The 15,060-nt window shown below is 62.1% G+C and overlaps 1 long non-coding RNA gene across 1 annotated transcript; it reads left to right on the top strand.

Moving 5' to 3' along the window:
• The first annotated feature begins 4,100 nt into the window (after positions 1–4,100).
• LOC116798726 lies at positions 4,101–6,573 on the top strand. Its single transcript, XR_004360938.1, has 2 exons — positions 4,101–4,416; positions 6,139–6,573. It is a non-coding gene; the product is annotated as an uncharacterized LOC116798726 (long non-coding RNA).
• Positions 6,574–15,060: the final 8,487 nt, after the last annotated feature.

The following is a 15,060-nucleotide window of genomic DNA, read 5'->3' as shown; positions in this document are numbered from 1 at the left end:
GGATGGAATAGAGATGGGGATGGGGATAGAGATGGGAATGGGATGGGGATGGGATGGGGATGGAGAGGGGAATGGGATTAGGATGGAGACAGGACTGGGGGCAGGATGGGGAGAGACACAGGGATGGGGACAGGGTGCCCCCACAGCTGGGGGTGAATACAGGGTGCAGAATCCCCCTTATACTTCCCCCCTTGTCTCCCTGTGCCTCGTGAGCCTCCCCAGCCCCCCAGCCCAGCGCAGCCAGGAATCCTTTTACATTTTAAATATAATAAATAGAGGAACCCAATGAGATGGTTTGGGATGGGGGGCGGACACAGACATGGGGGGGGGGCATGGACCCAGGCATCCGGATGCCTCAAAGGGTCCATGTCCCCCCCCCCCAGTGAAGGGTAGCGTTGTCACCAGGTTGTCCTTGAGGGGGGGTCACCCCTAGGTCTGGGTGGTGAAGGGGGGTGGAGGTCTGGGGTCGTGGCCACATTCGGGGCATGGCCCCAGTGGCAGCGGGTACAGGAAGGGCTTCGCTGTCACCTAAGGGTGAGGGGGGTCAGTGGGGGGGGAACATGTGGCACCTTCATGGCTCCCAGGGGGCCCCAAGAGAAGAAAGGTGTCCTCGTTGAGGGGCAAGGCGGGGTGTGTGGGAGTAAGGGGGGAGCCCTGGTATGGGGAAGGGGTTGGGGGTCTCACCCATGCCCTGCTGAGTCCCATAGGCCACCCACCACCCCATATCCCAACCCCCCCCTCATATCCACCATCCATCACCCCAATGTCCAATCACCCACCACCTCATATCCCCAGCACCCACCACCCCATAACCTCAGCACCCACCACCCCATAAGCCAGACCCATCACCTCATATCCCAACACCCACCACCCCATAACCCAGCACCCACCACCCCATAACCTCAGCACCCACCACCCCATATGCCAGACCCATCACCTCATATCCCAACACTCACCACCCCATAACCCAACACCCACCACCCCATATCCCAGCACCCACCACCCCATATCCCAGCACCCACCTCCCCATATCCCAACACCCACCTCCCCATAACCTCAACGCCCACCACCCCATATCCCAGCACTCACCACCCCATATCCCAGCACCCACCACCCCATATCCCAGCACTCACCACCCCATATCCCAGCACCCACCACCCCATATCCCAGCACTCACCACCCCATATCCCAGCACCCACCACCCCATATCCCAGCACCCACCACCCAATAGCCCACCTCGACCCCCCCTCCAGTCTCAGCCCAGCACCCTAACCCACCTCGCTGTAGGGTGGGGGCTCCAGCCCCACTGGGATGGCCCCACTGGGCAGACTGGGCAGCGTGGGCATCGGTGCCAGCGGGGGGGGCACAGGGCCACGGGTGTCTCCATCAGATGGGAGGGACATGGGGCCCTGGGGCATCCTGTAGGCTGGGGGGGGCACAGGATCTTGGCACAACTTGTAGCAGAGGCGGAAGGTGAGGATGAGGAAGGCGATGACTACGATGGTGACGGCGATGATGAAGAACGTAGTCCTGGGAACACCGGGAGGTGTGTGCTGGGGGCTGGCACATACCCCCTCCTTGGCACTCAGGGGTGTCTGCCCACCCCAGCCCTGTCCCCACACCCACAGGACTCACGGCGTCTCTCCATCTCCTCATCCCACAACCCCCATCCCCACGGGCTCCTTCCAGGCATAGCACCCTCTGCGGGGTGCCCGTGACTTCTGTGCCCCCCGGCCCCCTGCCAACGAACCAGGTGTCCCCCGGCCCAGCCATGTCACTTCCGTGCCAGAGCCGCCCTCTGGACCCGGGCGCACCCTACTCCCTGTGCCCAGCACCCCACACCCGGTGCCCTTTGCACCCTCCCTGCCCCACTGTGGACCTTGCACTGGGTGGGGGCTCAGGGGGCACCCCTGTGGTGGGGCAGTTTGGGGTAAGCTGGGCTTTTTTAGGGGTGGGACCATGCCAAGGGGTGCTGGCACCCTGTTGAGGAGAGGAGCCTCCAAACTGGGGAGGGCATGAGGGGGTGCCCAGGGTGACAGGGACTACTCAGGGTGACAGGGTGTTCTTGGGGTGGCAGATGGGGTGTCCGGGGTGACAGGTGGGGTGCCAGAGTAACAGTAGGTGGCTGGGGTGATACAGGGGGTGCTCAGGGTGGTAGGTGGGGTGCCAGGGTGACAGTGGATGCCCAGAATGGTGCTCAGGGTGATGGCACAGCAGGTGCTCAAGGTGACAAAGAGGTTTCCCAGGGTGACACAGGGGATGCTCAGGGTGACAAAAGGAGTGCTTGAGGTGATAGAGGGGATCCCCGGGTTGGCACAGGGGGGCCCTTCACATCCTGAGGTTGTGCCCTGCTGCCAAGGCCAAGGTGAGGATGAGGAGGAGGCAGCAAGGCTGAAGGCACAATATCCCCCCGCAAGTGTGAAGAGCCGTCGAGCTGCCAGCTCAGCACGATAAGCTCCCAAATCCAATCAGCTCCCTGAGCCCCATGCCAGGCTGAGCCGGGTGACACAGGGGCTGCCCCACACTCTGCCCCCCGGCACCGTGGTGGCATTGGTGAGCAGGTAAGTGGCCCAAGGGCAGATGGGGAGGTGGTGGAAGAGGGAATGTGCGTGGGGGGACAAGGGGGCAGTTTGGAAGAGAGGGTTAGAGAAATGGAGGGTCGAGGGGGGAATGAGCCGTGGGGTGCCCTAAGCAGGATCATCCCCCTAAGGAGTTTAGGGCTGCCTGAGGCACGAGGGCTTTACCACAGGGGTCACAGGCAGCTCCAGCCCCATAATTAGCTCAAGGGTTTAACGAAGGATTTGCCACCACGTGTCTTCCCATGCCCTGATGGGGACCCCCCAAAATCAACCTCTTGCTCAGGCAGAGCCCCCTAGCCAGGTGAGACACCTCGTCCTGACTACACTGAGTTTGTCAGTCTCAGCTGCAGGACACGGGGCTCCTTCACCCCCTCGGGGCCAGGTGTTGCCCCCTGAGCCCAGCCTGGGGTGCTGGGTGGGTGCCCCCCCAGGGCATGAGGGGAATGGTGCCCGGGGCTTCTTTTGGGCTCCTAATTACACACCAGCCACAGAAAGGGTGGAATTAAATCCCGGCTGGAGGCAGAAACATCTGCGTCGCCAGGTGGGTGCTGGCAGCCAAACAGGGCGGACACGCGGGCACCAGCACAGGGGGTGCACACACATGTGCACACATGTACACATATGCACACACACACACATGCATCCCTTGGCACACGGCGCCCCGTGTGGAAGTCTCCCTGTGCCTGCAGGACACCGCGGTGCCAACCCTGTGCCCGCTGCCAAGGCTGCCACGGTGCCACCAGCTCCGGCGCAGGGACAAGCGCCATCCCCAGCCGTGTCCCCGAGTGACCTCGTCTCGCCCGCTACCCGTTTCCCAGGCCAGGGTGGTGTCACAGGAGGGGACACATGGGACAGCCTGGCACCGGTGCCACCCTGGCACAGCCACGCCAGGGCGGGTCACGCCCCCGTCGCTGCCAAACTCTTGTCGTGGCAGGAGGCAGGGAGGACCCCGGGCCCCCCCGCGCTCCCCCTGCTCGCTTTGGGCTGCCTTGGCGGCGCTCGCAGACACGCGGTTGCGTAAGGGGCTGTGACAGGCCCCCCCCAAAACGTGAGAACCAGCTGCGGCGGTAGCGGGAGCCCCATGGCGGGGCAGGGACGGGACCCCGGGGGCATTCTCGACGTGCCTCAGTTTCTCTGGGAGGACGGGGGGCCGAGATGCCCCGTGCGGATGGATGCGCCCAGCCGTGTGTCCCTGTCCCCTCTTCGGGGCTGCTCAGGTCATCGAGGGTGCACACATGCGCTATGCTCACTGCCCTGTGCACACATGCGTGTGCAAGCCTGTAACAAACATGTACAAACGTGTACGAGTGTGCACAAGTGAGCACGGTCACACGCATGACCGAGGTCCCCGAACGGACCCGGCCGCCTCTCCCTTGGCCGCCGTGACGCCGCAGAGGGAACATCTCGTGTCCCCCTGTCCCTATCCCCCCACCCCGTCCAGGCCACCGTCCCTTGGACCCCCTCCCCGCCCCCGCCTGGCCCCGTGCCCCCCTTCCCCACCACGGCCCCTCTCCACTCCCTCGGCCCAGCCTTTTCCCTTCCAGCTCCCTGTTTGAAGCTATTTTTTCCACAGCTCCTGCCAAGAGCCGCTAATGAGAAACAAACGGGCTCCTCGGCCGCGGCTGCTCCCGGCCCACACACCTCCGGCTGTGGGGACGGGGCTGCACCTCCCGGTGCCCTCCTGGCACCGTCCTCCCGCGGGCACCGCCGGCCCTCCTGGCACCGGCCCTGGGCACCTGCGTCTTCCCCATCTGGCACCGGCCCTGGGCATCTCTGTCCTCCCTGTCCAGCACCACCCCTGGACATCTCCATCCTGCCCACATGCCACTATCACTGGGTATCTCTATCCTGCCTCTGTGCCACCACGCCAGGCATCTCCATCCCCCCATCCAGCACCATTCCTGGGAATCTCCATCCTCACTCCATCCAGTATTGTCCCAGGGCATCTCTGTGCTGTCCATGAGCCACTGATCCTGGGCATCTAATTTGTACCCATCTGTCACCATCCCCAGGCATCACCAACCTCCCCATCCAGCACCATCCCAGGGCACCACCATCCTGCCCGTGTGCCATCGTCCCTTGGCATCTCCATGCTGCCCACGTGCCACTGACCCTGAACAACTCCATCCTTCCCATTCAGCACCGTCCCTGGGCATCTTCATCCTCTCCCTCCAGTACCATCCCAGGAATGTTCATCCTGCCCATGTACCACCATCCCTGGGCATCTCCATCCTCCCCATCCAGCACCATCCATGGGCATCTCTGTCCTGTCCATACGCCACCATCCCTGGGCATCTCTGTGCTGCCCAAGTGCCACCATCCCTGGGCATCTCCATCCTCTCCATCCGGCACCATCCCCAGGCACTTCCATCCTGCTCCTGTGCCGTCACCCTGGGGGTCTCCACCCCCCCGCAGGGCAGAGCTGGGCCAAGCACAGGTCCCACTGTGTGTCCCCTCTTCCCCTGTGTCCCTCCCGCGGGGCCGCAGCCAGCGCCGGCTGCCGGAGCGGTGTCGGATGGATGCTGAAGGTGGGAGGGAATGAGGCGGGAGGGAGTCCCGAGCTGTCCCCCCCACAGGGTCCCCCGCCCCCCCCCTCGGCTGCCCCGGGCTGAGCCGGAGCCGCAGCCAAGCCCGTGCTGTTCCAGTTGGCCCCATCCCGGCCCCAGTTATCGGCAGCTCCTCGGCCGGTCACATTTTCCACTGAGCCGTGTTTGTGTTTAAGCGGCGGCAGGGAGGAGGGGAGGGAGCACGGGAAAAGAGCAGGGACCCCCGGGTTCCCACCGCGGGAAGGGGGACGAGGTGGGGGGAAGGAGGTTATGGAGACGGGGATGGGAGTGGGATTCTGACACAGGGAGGGAGTGCTGTCCAGGGATGGGAGCAGTACGAGGGGATGGGATTGGCATGAGGATGGGAGCAGCGCCCGGAATGGGAGCATGGATTGGGGTGAGCACATCACCTGGAGATGGAGCTACTCGAGGATGGGGACATCACCTGGAGCGGGGACATGACCCGGGGGTGGAGGGGACAGTGTGGGGATGGGAGCACTGCTCAGGGCTGGGAGCAGCACCCAGGATGGGAGCAGGGCTCAGGGTGGGCACATCACCTGGAGATGGAGTGGTACCCAGGGACATCACCTGGGACTGGGGGGACAACAGGGGTGTAGAAGGAGTACCTAGGGTTGGGAGTGGTACCTGGGGATGGGAGCAATGCCCAGGGATGGGAGCAGCACACAGGGATGGAACACCACAGGGAGACAGTGCAGGAGCTGCCTGACCTGAACCCTCTGCTCCCCTTCATCACACCCTTGAGCCCCACAGCGGGTCACCTCCCTCCTCATCCTCAGGCTGTGGTAGCCCCCGGGGGGGAGAAAACGCCCCCGTTTGGGGCTTACCCCCTGTTTGGGGCCCAGCGGGTTCCTTGAGTGCGTTGGCCGGGCCGTGAGCGCCGGAGGGACGTCACGGGGCCGGATCCTCGCCCTGCTTCCTCGAAGGAGCCGCCGCCGCTGCCGCTGCCAGGGTGACGCTGGCGGCTAGGGGCTGACCTGCTTTCTCTCCTCCAGCCCTCTCCCGCTCCGGCATCCCTCCGGCATCCCTCCGGCATCCCTCCGGCCGGGCCTGGCCCCGCTGCAGAGCCAGTGTCGACGGCTTCCTGCGGAGGCGGAGGAATTTGGCACCCGGCCCAGGGCTGGAGCTGGACACTGCAGGCAGCACGGCCACCCAGCACCCAAAGGCAGGAGAGCATCCCACTGGCAATGGGAATGGGGGTCGGGTGCCACCGTGGAGGTGGATGGCGAGGGGAGGCCCGTGTGGGTCTGTCTGTGGGTGCACACGCGTCCGGCCGGGGCTGATTCATGTGCCTGTGTCACGCATGTGCATGAGCAGTGGTTGCACGTGCCGGGGTTGCACACGCAGGGGCTGCACCCAAGTTTGTGTGGAGGGATGGAGAAGGGATGGAGAAGCAGAGGAATGGAGGGATAAATAAATAAGTAAAGGAGTGTAATAGTGGGAGGGATGGATGGATGGATGGATGGATGAATGGCAGGAAGGATGGTGGGATGGATGGATTCATGGATGGATTGAAGGGTGGAGGGAAGGATGGAGAGATGTAGGGATGAATGTATGTATGGAAAGCAGGATGGATGAATGAAGGGAGGGACGGATGACAGGACGGATGGGATAAAGGACAGACAGTAGAGACCAGAGGGGCAGCTGGCATAGGGACAGCTGTGCCATAGCCAAGGGGACATTTCAAGGCACGGCAGCAACAGCCCCTAAAAGCAAGAAACCACCCTTGGGTTTACCACAAACCCCTTTTATTCCCCCAAAACCCTTCCCTGCTGTGGAGCAGCATTGACCCCCTTGCCCACCACCGGGGTGAGCCCATGGGTGCCACAGGAGTCAGTGATGTGACACAGCTCTCTGGGATGACACCCAGCGTGTCCCCACGGTGGGGCCCCACCTGTCCAGGCCTGCCAGTGCCCGTGGGACATGCTGGCTGCCTGCTGTGCCCGTGGGCAGGGGTGGGGGACTCACCTTAATCTCACCCTGACCTACATAGAGGGCTCAGTAGCACCTGTGGAGCCGGGCCCGGCTGCCCCAGCGTGTCCTGCCCTGCGGCACCGGCCTGTGCTGGCACTGGGGATGGGCACTGGCACATGAAGCAGGGTGGGGTCTGCCCGTGGTATGGCCAGGGGGGTGCGGCCGGGCCATGGTGCCCCTGGCACAGCTCCAGTCCTTCCCCTGCCATGGCTCCAGCATTGCCCATAGTGTGCCTCCAAGGACTGCCCGTGGCACAGTGTGGCATGCCCCTGTCCCTTCCCATGGCACAGCATTCTCATATCTTCCCATGGCACAGCATGGCACAGTGTGGCACACCACAGCCCTTGCCATGACACTGTCCTCATCTCTTCCCATGACATAGTGTCCCCAGTCCTGCCCCTGGCACAGTGTGGCACATCCCAGCTCTTCCCATGGCACAGTGCCCCCAGTACTGCCCATGGCAAAGCATTCCCAGTCCTGCCCATGGCACAGCGTGGCACAGTGTGGCACACTGTGGCACATCCCAGCCCTGCCCATGGAACAGTGCCCCCAGCCCTGCCCATGGCACAGTGTGGCACACTGTGGCATATCCCAGCTCTTCCCATGGCACAGTGTCTCCAGCCCTGCCCATGGCACAGCGTGGCACAGTGTGGAACCTCCCAGCCCGTCCAGGTCCCTGCCAGCTGCTCGGAGAGATGCCCAGGTGGGTGGTCCCTGTGCTGCAGCCCCCCCCCCGGGGGGTGAGCAGGGTGGGAACCATCCCGGCACAAGGCGGGGGGCCCTCCCCAGCCCCCCCAGCTCCTGGCACAGCCCTCGGGCCCCCCCTCGCCTGCCGACGTGGAGGCTGTGCCGGAGACGTGTCAGCGGTGGGATGGGAGCCAAGGGTATCGCCTGCGCCTGCCCCAAATGTCGGGGGGGCAGGGAGGGGGTGAGGGCCGTCAGCAGCCGTCCCGCCAAGGGAGGAGGCACCGGCCGGCAGGGCCAGAGGAATGTGCCGGGCACCGCAGACACTCAGCCGATCCACCGTCCCTGTCCCCACGTGGGGACACGGCTGCTCCCCGTTAGGGCTCGTGGGGCGGTGGGCTGGGGGATCCAGGGGGGTTGGGGTGGGGGAACCCCCCTTGCAGCCCACTGCTGCCTTTCCTAGGGGTCTGTGTGGGCAACGAGGGGGGATCCCGGCGCTGGGCACAGCCCGTGACATGGGGACACTGTGGACCACATCTGTGGCCCCGCCGTGCCTCAGTTTCCCCTCCCAGGCGGGTGCACACGTGTGCAGGGACAGCGACGGGCCGAGCCCGGCGGAGGGTGGGGTTGGGTTGCTTTTTTTTTTGGGGGGGGGGGGGAATGTTTTAAGTTTTTTTGGCTTTGCCCCAATTTTATCCCTTTGAAATCCCTTTGTGGATAGCCCCGCCCCTTCCTACGCAAGCCACGCCCACACTTTCAGACCACGCCCCTGACCCCCCATCGTCCCCCCCTCCATCAACACCCCCCCCGCTCTATTTCCACGACGGCCGGATCCTGCTGCCAAAGGGACGTGGCGGGGATGGGTGCGGGGATGCCGAGGGGACAGGGGGACACGGGAGGGATGGGGGGGATCCCATCAGGAATGGGGAGTCCGTGGAGATTGGGGGACACTGTGGCGATGGAGGGGGACCCCGTCGGGATGGGGGGACACTGTGGGGGTGGGGGGGGCATAGAAGGCGTGAGGGGACACCCTGGGGATGGGAGAATGTTGTGAGGATGGGAGGATCCCGTCAGGAATGGGGACTCTGTGGGGATGGATGAAACATGGAAGGAATAGGGGGATCCCATCAGGAATAGGGACCCTGCGGGGATGGGGAATAACGGTGGCGATGGGGGAACCCTGTCAGGATGGGAGACTCCGTGGGGATGAGGGACACGGCAGGGAAGGGGGGGACACTCCCATGGGGAGAAGGAGGCCGTGAGGGAAGGGTTAACCCCCTACCCCCCTTAACTGTGCTGGTCCCATCCCCTGGCAGGGAACTGGGATGAACTGGGGCGAGAGGGGAGGGAGGCCTGAGAGGAAGATGCTGACGTGGGGCCGGAGAGGAGGAGGAGGAGGAGGAGGGGGAGGAGGAGGAGGAGGAGGAGGAGGAGGAGGAGGAGGAGGAGGAGGAAGAGCTGACGCTGGGCTGGAGCATGGCTGCTGTTGGGCCGAGCTCCAGCTGGAGGGACTCCTCATCAGGGGCAGCAGAGCCGGGGGGGCTGGGTGAGGAGGGCTGGGCAGGGGGCACCGGCCCCGCTCCCCCTGCCAGGCCCCAGCTCTTCCTATGGGGTGGACAGATCCTGATGCCACACTAGGCTCCAGAGCCCCCACCACCCAGGAATCCCCAGCCCTGGGGACCCCCCACCCTGGAGATCCCCTTTTCCAGGACCCAGCACCCCCAGCACCTCCCTGGAGCAGGGGGTGCCCATGGCTGGGGGACCCTCTGGACTGTGGGACTGTCCTCACACTTCTCTGGGGACATTTACTGCCTGGCCTCTGTCTGTCTGTCTGTCCCTCCTGCCACCCACCCCTGCCACTGTCCACCTGTAGGTCTGGAGGACCCTGACCCCCAAATCTAAAGGAAATCACTCCTAGTGAGCTGGACCATCCAACCATGCTCCAAACAGCCCAACCAGCAAAGTCAACCCAAATACCCCAACCCAAATACCCCAACTCACAAACCCCAACCACCAACCCAAATGCCCCAACCCAACAACCCAAACAGCCTCACCAACCCCAACCCGACAACCCCAACAACCCAAATAATCCAACCCATGAACCCCAACCACCAATTGCAACCCAGCAACCCCAACCCAGCCCAGCCCCAGTCCCAACAACCTGAGTTTCCCAGCTCAAAAACCCCAACCACCAACACAAATACCCCAATCCAAAATCTCAAATACTCCAACCCAACTGACCCCCCAACACAAACAGCCCCAACAACCCAAATACCCCAGCCTGACCCACCAACCCCAACCACTGACCCAATACCCAAAGGCCCTGAGAACCCCACCCAACAACTTCAACCACCAGCCCACCAACTCAAATACTCCAACCACCCACCCCAAACGTCAACCCCAACCCAACAGCCCCACTCAGTGCCCGATTTCCCACTGGAAAATGAGACCCCTGAGCCCAGCAGTGGCGGCAGGTTGGTACCAGGCGTGCCCTTTGGGACCCTGCCACCCTTCCTGCTGGCAGGGGACACCCCACAGTTCTGGCCCCCAAAAACCACCAAACCTTCACCCCGATCCCTACCGGGGGGCACTTGGCATTTTCACACCCCCCCATTTTGGGGTGCAGCACCCCCAGGGCACCCCCAGGACACCCCCTGCACCTTGGGGTTGGCAACTGGGGGGGGCTGGAGGGTGCGAGGCTGGTGCTGGCAGCCCCACGCCCTGGCCACGTGGCACCAGAGCCATCGTCCCCACCAGGCCCTGGGCTCTGGTCCAGCCACGGCCGATGAGGTCACCAGGAGAGATCCCAGCCAGGCTCTGGAGCGCGGGAGCTCTCGCGTTCCCATTCCTGTCCCTCTCCCATCCCCAGGCATATTCCCAGACCCAACCTATCCCCATCCCGTCCCCAATCCCATTCCTATCCCCATACCATCCTCATCCTTGTCCCTGTCCCGTCCCACCCCAATCCCCATCCTTGTCCCCATCCCCCTCCTTGTCTCCAGTCCTGACCCCACCCCCTGCCCCAAGAAATAAATCCAGCAGATCCTGGGGATGCTTTTCCTGGGGGTTCAGGGATGAACAACCCCCTCCCTAGGGGGTGTTTGGGAATGTGGGGTGCTCAGGGTCCCCCCACATCCCTTCCAGTCCCACATTCTGGCTGGGATAGGGCTGGGGAGCATCTCCCTATCCCTGAACTGACCTGGGGAGGTTTGGGGAGGGCAGCAAATTCTTCAATGAAACTGAAGAAAAAGGGAAAAAAAAAAAAAGAAAAAAAGGAATAAAAAGGAAAAAAAAAAAGGGAACAGGGAAGCGAACTGGGAACGGAAAATGTTCAGCATGGAGCTCGTCCCTCAGAGTTTCCATCCTGGCTCTGTGAGCCCAGACTGTGGGGGCCCGGGCTGGGCTGCTGCTCCCTGCCTGGGAATCCCCCCTTCCCCCAAATCCCCCAAGCCCAAAAAGCCCCTGTCCATCCCCAGCCCTGCTCAGGACTCAAGTCTTGGGATGAGGGTGAAGATGAGGGAATGAGGCCCCCAGAAGTGGGATGTGGGAGTGCAGATGGGTGAGGGACGACTTCCCCTGCCACGGTCTGAATATGGGGGGATTTGGGGGTACAGATGGGGGGAATGAGCCCCCCCCGGATGGATCCAGGCCTGGAATTTGGGGGTGCAGATGCAGGGGGATGAGCCCCCCAGGAGGGTCCCAGCCCTGAATGGGGGGATGGAGATCTGGGGAGACGACCCCCCAGGAAAGACCCAGAGCTGAACACAGGGGAAATGTGGGGGTTCAGATGGGGAAGAGGACCCCCTTGAAGGATCCCAACCCCGGATGTGGGGGTTCAGATGAAGAGAATGAGCCCCCCAGGAGGGTCCCAGCCCTGGGAGGGGGCTTGCCCGAACCCCCAATCCTACTGGACCCATCCCAGGCAGAGGGACCTGCCAAGCAGGATCAGGTTCTCTCCTCAGCCCGGGGGTCCCTGTGCCATCCCGGTGGGGACACGACCATCCTGTTCTGCCCCCCCCCCCGGCCGCCGGTGCCCCCGCCGAGGCACGGCGTGGCGTTGGCATCCCGGAGGCCAATTTAGCAATTTTCCCTGGAAATAGCCGGGGAGTCGCGGCCCGTGATTACGGGGTTCTGCCCTGACGCCACAATTGAGGGCGCCGAGGGCCGGACGGGCCACCAGGAATAGCCGGGGCGGTGCCGGGCTGCGGCCGCGGGCGGGGGGAGGACACTGGGGCAGCGAGTCGCCCACCACGTCCCCATGGAGCGGGGGAAAAGTGGGGGGTCGAGGTGCTTCGGGTCCGAGAAGGGTGGGGCGTCCGGGAACATCCCCCTCCAGGGGTTCTTGGTGCTGGCATGGCGGGTTTGGGGACACCGGGGACACCCTTGGGAGAGGGGGGGTCCTACTGTGGAGACATCAGTGGGGGGAATCCCCCTTCCACGGGGACAAACACCTGCGTGTCACCACCTTGCAGGACACCATCCTCATCCTCACTGCGACCACCACCGAGGTGGGGGGCCCCGTCTTTTGGGGGGTGAGAAGGGGGCGATAGTGGCGGGATGGGGGAGACATATGGGTCGGAGCGGCTCCCGGGGCTGTGGAGCGGGGAACAGGGAAGCGGGGCGGGGGGGGGGGGGGAGAAAAAAGGGAATTAATCCGATCCATGTGTCTGGGCTGTCGAGGGGAGTTAACTCGCTCCAGATGCCGGCGCCTGCTCCAGCTCCTCGGCAAACAAACCCCTGCGCCCTCCCCTCCCTACCCCCCCTGCACCCCGCTTTTCAGTAGGTCCTACCCAAAAGGGATGGGGGAGCTGCCCCCTTCCACCCTTCCCACCTCCCCCAGGGAGCAACCTCTGTCCTGGAGGTGGTTGGACAATTTTTGGGGCATCCACCGATTTTTTGGGGGCCCATAAACTTTGAGGGGCATCCAGCAAATTTTTGGGGTGTCCACCAAATTTTTGAGGTGTCCACCAGATTTTTGGGGTGTCCACCAACTTTTTGGAGCATCTGCTGTATTTTTGGAGCATCCACCACCTTTTGGCATGACCGGTGAGTTTTTAGGGTGACCCCCAATTTTTTGGGGTGACCTCCATCTTTTTAGGTGTGCCCACCTCCATTCCCACACTGCCAGCCACATGCCCAGTTTGCACCAGTAAAACCAGTCTGGGGTGTGCAGGAAAGGCTCTGGGATTCCCCCAAAACTGAGGGGAGGCTGCATGTGACACCAACCCCCCCCAAACACCCCCTAAGAGCAGGAGGATCCCAGGTGGGTGCCACCCCTCTCAACATCCCACGGGAGCCCAGGCCTGTGCTTGGCATCTCCCATCCCGCTTCCGAGGATTCTAATGACTTTTCCAGCCTTTTTTTTTTTTATATTCTTCTTCTTTCTTTTTTTTTTTTTTTATTTAAAGTGGGAATTCTTCCCTTTTCCCAGCCCCCAACCCTTTCTCCAAGTCCTCCTGCATTCCTGGGGCGGGTGTCCGGGGGCTGATGAGGTGGCATCATCCCGTCCTTCCCCCCCCCCCTTGCTTTTTTATTTCCCCTCCCTCTCCATACATATATATTTATTAAAAAAAATAAAAAACCCTCCGATGACATTCTTTTCTTTTCTGTCATGCTGCAAAAATTAAAGACACATCTTCAGGCTGGAGCCTGGCCAGGCTTTTCGAGTCGCCGAGGCAGGATTGGAGGAGGCTTTGCCTGCAACGTGTCTCGGATTCGTGGATACAAGGCTGGAACGGGGGCCAGCTGCTGCCGGCCCCATGGACACGCGTGTGCGTGGGCATGTGTGTGACCCCCCCCCCTCCTCGGGTGGCTTTGATTTTGTTGCATTTTATTGAATTTCATCGCAGGGAAAATAAAAAGTCCCCCGGACAAGTTGGTGGCGCGAGGAGGGGGCGATGTGTCAACCCCGCCCCCCCCCCCCAGCTATTTCATTGTTAAATTGTTTTGACTTGTGTTTTTCCTGAAGAAAAATAAGGAAACGTCTTAGTGGGAGCTGCTGCTCCGACGTGGTTTTGCTCTGCAATGAGCTCAGTGCTCCCAGTGCTCCCAGTAATCCTTGGAGCCTTCAAGCCCTCGGCATAGTGGTAGGTCAGACAAGCGGAGTAACCCCAGTACTCCCAGTATTCCCAGTGTTCCCAGTACTCCAAGTAATCCACTGAGCCTGCAAGCCCTCAGCATAGTGGCAGCAGAGATAAGGAGAGTGAGCCCGGTGCTGCTGGTATTCTAAGTATTCCCAGTATTCCCAGTAATCCACTATGCCTGCAAGCCCTCGCAGAGTGGCAGTGAGGACAAACAGAGTGCTCCCAGTTCTCCCAGTATTCCCCGTGCTCCCAGTATTTTGCTGAGCCTGCAAGCCCTCAGCATAGAGGTCGGGGGAATGAGCGGAATGAGCCCAGTGCTCCCAGTATTCCCACTGTCCTGCTGAGCCTGCAAACCATCAGCACAGCGGTGGGGGGAACAAGCAGAGGTGCAAGAGCAGAATTCAGCTCTCCCACTGCTCCCAGAATTCCCAGTATTCTGCTGAGTCTGCAAAAATCCTCAGCATGTTGACAGGGGACCAAACAGAGTGAGCCCAGTGCTCCCAGTATTCCCATTATCCTGCTGAGCCTGCAAACTCTCAGTATAGTAGTGGAAGGGCAAGCAGAGGTGTGAGGGCTGGACCCAGCTCTCCCAGTGCTCCCAGAATTCCCAGTATTCCAATTAGCCTGCAAGCTCTCAGCATAGTGGTGGGAGGGACAACAAGAGTGAGCCCAGTGCTCCCAGTACTCCCAGTATCCCCAGTATCCTGATGAGCCTGCAAGCCTAGTGACAGGGGGTACACAAGCTAAGTAAGCTCCATTCTCCCAGTGCTCCCAGTATTCCCAGTAATCCAATGAATCTGCAAGCCCTCAGCACACTGGTGGAGGGGGACAAGAGTAGGTGTGAAGGCTGAGCCTAGTTCTCCCAGTGCTCCCAGTATTCCCAGTATTCCATGATCCCACAAACCCTCAGCATAGCATGGGGGGCACAAGCACAAGCACAAGGGCTAAACCCATCCCTTCTCTTCTTCCCAGTCCCATTTCCCACCCCACTCCCTAAAAATCCCCCCTGAAACACGGGAGTGCCCCCCCCGGGGTGCCACATTGCCCATGCGGGGTTCCTTCCCCCCCTCCATTCCCGAGCTCCCGGCCTTGGTAAATACGTCGATTTTTTTGGCATGTAATTACACCCTCCCCAAATTGCACGGTAGGTTGTGGATTATTGTCCAGGAGCTTTTG

This window comes from Chiroxiphia lanceolata, chromosome 26 (assembly GCF_009829145.1).
Source record: "Chiroxiphia lanceolata isolate bChiLan1 chromosome 26, bChiLan1.pri, whole genome shotgun sequence".
In the NCBI taxonomy this organism is placed as follows: Eukaryota; Metazoa; Chordata; class Aves; order Passeriformes; family Pipridae; genus Chiroxiphia; species Chiroxiphia lanceolata.
Note: the sequence above shows the minus strand (reverse complement) of the source record. Positions and strands in the feature narration are given on the sequence as shown.